This window comes from Ranitomeya imitator, chromosome 7, assembly GCF_032444005.1.
Source record: "Ranitomeya imitator isolate aRanImi1 chromosome 7, aRanImi1.pri, whole genome shotgun sequence".
In the NCBI taxonomy this organism is placed as follows: domain Eukaryota; kingdom Metazoa; phylum Chordata; class Amphibia; order Anura; family Dendrobatidae; genus Ranitomeya; species Ranitomeya imitator.
This window is the reverse complement of record NC_091288.1, coordinates 12,728,192-12,732,218: the sequence shown is the minus strand read 5'-3', so window position 1 is coordinate 12,732,218 and position 4,027 is coordinate 12,728,192.

The window sequence follows — 4,027 nt, the reverse complement described above, 5'->3', positions numbered from 1 at the left end:
GCACAGTTATTGTTTAATTAAAGGGAAATTTTTTATCGAAAAATGAGTTTGTTTCAAATAAGTTTTATGCTAAACATTTAGTGTTGTGCTTTCTTCTGTTTCACAGGCAAAATTATAATGATCGTTGGTAGTACCTACAGTGTATATAATGATAACACAGGACTCGCCCGTCACATTAGGTGAGATCACGATTCATCTCCTCCTGCTCCCTGCACCAGCACCTCTGCACAGATCACAGAGCATGTACACTAAACTCTCCATACACTTATGAGTATGTGTTGACTATTATTTTCTATGTCCATGTGGCTGCTGTAAAGCAAATCTCTAAACTGCTGTTCAAAGGGTTGTCCACTACTCGGTCAATTCCTTCTGAATCCCCAATAAAATAATACTTACCTCCAGTGCCAGTGTCGTTCCATTGCTGTGAGCACTGGCCCTCCCGGGGATCGCGTGACAATGTTATGCCACACAATCCCTGGGGCCAATCAGCAGCAGCTCTCACGTCCTCCGATTGTCACTTATGTCCATAAGGGAGGACAGTGAAGCCAGCAATGATTGGCTGCAGAGCTGACCGTGGGGACCTCACATGATAGTGCATTATAGAATATGGATGACAATGGACTGTGCATTATTCTACATGGAGGACTATGGGCCATGTATTATATTACATGTGTGACTTTTGGCTGTACATTATACTACATGGATGACTATGGGCTGTGCATTATACTTTGTGGATGACTATGGACCGTGAATTATGCTTTATGGATGACTATGTTGTGTGCATTATATTTTATGGGTGACTATGGCCTGTGAATTATACTTTATGGATGTTTATGGGCTGTGCATTATCTTACATGGATGACTAAGGGCTGTGCATGATGCTTTATGGATGACTACATTATACTATATGGAGGACTATGAGCTGTGTGTGATACTATATGGAGGACTATGAGATGCATTATACTATATGGGGGACTATGAGCTGTGTGTTATACTATATGGAGGACTGTTGTGAATTCTGTGGTCAAGCTCCCTCCTGTGGTCATGAGTGGTACTTTGGCTGGTTCTGTCTATGAGCTTCCTCTGGTGGATGTAAGTGGGGCTGCGGCTTCTGAGTTTCCATCCTCAGGTGACGAGGTTAAGTCATTAGGTGCTGCTCTATTTAACTCCACCTAGTTCTTTGTTCCTGGCCTCCAGTCAATGTTCCAGTATTGGTCTTGCTTTCTCCTGGATCGTTCTTGTGGCCTGTCTGCTCTGCATAAGCTAAGTTTTGCTTGTGTTACTTTTGTTTGCTATATTTCCTGTCCAGCTTGCTATATTGGTTTTTCTTGCTTGCTGGAAGCTCTGAGACGCAGAGGGAGCATCTCCATACCGTTAGTTGGTGCGGAGGGTCTTTTTGCCCCTCTGCGTGGTTGTTTGTAGGTTTTTGTGCTGACCGCAAAGCTATCTTTCCTATCCTCGGTCTATTCAGTAAGTCGGGCCTCACTTTGCTAAAATCTATTTCATCTCTGTGTTTGTATTTCATCTTTACTCACAGTCATTATATGTGGGGGGCTGCCTTTTCCTTTGGGGAATTTCTCTGAGGCAAGGTAGGCTTATTTTTCTATCTTCAGGGCTAGCTAGTTTCTCAGGCTGTGCCGAGTTGCATAGGGAGCGTTAGGCGCAATCCACGGCTACCTCTAGTGTGGTGTGTTAGGATTAGGGATTGCGGTCAGCAGAGTTCCCACGTCTCAGAGCTCGTCCTATGTTAGTAACTATCAGGTCACTTTGTGTGCTCTTAACCACTAGGTCCATTGTGGTTCTGAATCACCTGTTCATAACAGTACTGGAGGCCCAAAGTACTAATACTTCTCAATAGAGGGAAAAGAGAAGTTCTGAGACCATTTTTTTTCTCTGTACTGTGTTTTGTCTTTCTTTTCCCCTAGACATTTGGGTGGTTCAGGACACAGGTGTAGACATGGACATTCAAGGTCTGTCCTCTTGTATGGATAATCTCACTGCAAGAGTACAAAATATTCAAGACTTTGTGGTTCAGAATTCTATGTTAGAGCCTAGAATTCCTATTCCTGATTTGTTTTCTGGAGATAGAGCTAAGTTTCTGAGTTTTAAGAATAATTGTAAACTGTTTCTGGCTTTAAAAACCCTGCTCCTCTGGTGACCCAGTTCAACAAGTTAAGATCATTATTTCTTTATTACGTGGCGAACCTCAAGACTGGGCATTTTCCCTTGCGCCAGGAGATCCTGCATTATGTAATATTGATGCGTTTTTTTCTGGCGCTCGGATTGCTGTATGATGAACCTAATTCAGTGGATCAGGCAGAGAAAAATTTGCTGGCTCTGTCTCAGGGTCAGGATGAAGTAGAGATATATTGTCAGAAGTTTAGGAAGTGGTCTGTGCTCACTCAATGGAATGAATGTGCCCTGGCAGCAATCTTCAGAAAGGGTCTCTCTGAAGCCCTTAAGGATGTCATGGTGGGATTTCCTATGCCTGCTGGTCTGAATGAGTCTATGTCTTTGGCCATTCAGATCGGTCGACGCTTGCGTGAGCGTAAAACTGTGCACCATTTGGCGGTATTATCTGAGCATGGACCTGAGCCTATGCAGTGCGATAGGACTTTGACCAGAGCTGAACGGCAAGAACACAGACGTCGGAATGGGCTGTGTTTTTACTGTGGTGATTCCACTCATGCTATCTCCGATTGTCCTAAGCGCACTAAGCGGTTCGCTAGGTCTGCCACCATTGGTACGGTACAGTCGAAATTTCTTTTGTCCGTTACTTTGATCTGCTCTTTGTCATCCTATTCTGTCATGGCATTTGTGGATTCAGGCGCTGCCCTGAATTTGATGGACTTGGAGTATGCTAGGCGCTGTGGGTTTTTCTTGGAGCCCTTGCAGTGTCATATTTCATTGAGAGGAATTGATGCTACGCCTTTGGCCAAGAATAAGCCTCAGTACTGGACCCAGCTGACCATGTGCATGGCTCCTGCGCATCAGGAGGATATTCGTTTTTTGGTGTTGCATAATCTGCATGATGTGGTCGTTTTGGGGTTGCCATGGCTACAGGTCCATAACCTAGTATTGGATTGGAAATCAATGTCTGTGTCCAGCTGGGGTTGTCAGGGGGTACATGGTGATGTTCCTTTTCTGTCTATTTCATCATCCACCCCTTCTGAGGTCCCAGAGTTCTTGTCGGATTACCGGGATGTATTTGATGAGCCCAAGTCCAGTGCCCTACCTCCGCATAGGGATTGTGATTGTGCTATCGATTTGATTCCTGGTAGTAAGTTTCCTAAAGGTCGACTGTTTAATTTGTCTGTGCCTGAGCACGCCGCTATGCGGAGTTACGTGAAGGAGTCCTTGGAGAAGGGTCATATTCGCCCGTCGTTGTCACCATTGGGAGCAGGGTTCTTTTTTGTGGCCAAGAAGGATGGTTCACTGAGACCTTGTATAGATTACCGCCTTCTAAATAAAATCACGGTCAAATTTCAGTACCCCTTGCCGCTGCTATCTGATTTGTTTGCTCGGATTAAGGGGGCTAGTTGGTTCACCAAGATAGATCTTCGTGGCGCGTATAATCTTGTGCGTATTAAACAGGGCGATGAATGGAAAACAGCATTTAATATGCCCGAAGGCCATTTTGAGTATCTAGTAATGCCATTCGGGCTTTCTAATGCTCCATCAGTGTTTCAGTCCTTTATGCATGACATCTTCCGAGAGTACCTGGATAAATTCCTGATTGTATACTTGGATGATATTTTGGTCTTCTCGGATGATTAGGAGTCTCATGTGAAGCAGGTCAGAATGGTGTTCCAGGTTCTGCGTGCGAATTCTTTGTTTGTGAAGGGGTCAAAGTGTCTCTTTGGTGTTCAGAAGGTTTCATTTTTGGGGTTCATTTTTTCCCCTTCTACTATCGAGATGGACCCTGTTAAAGTTCAGGCCATTTATGATTGGACTCAGCCGACATCTCTGAAGAGTCTGCAAAAGTTCCTGGGCTTTGCTAATTTTTATCGTCGCTTCATCAATAATT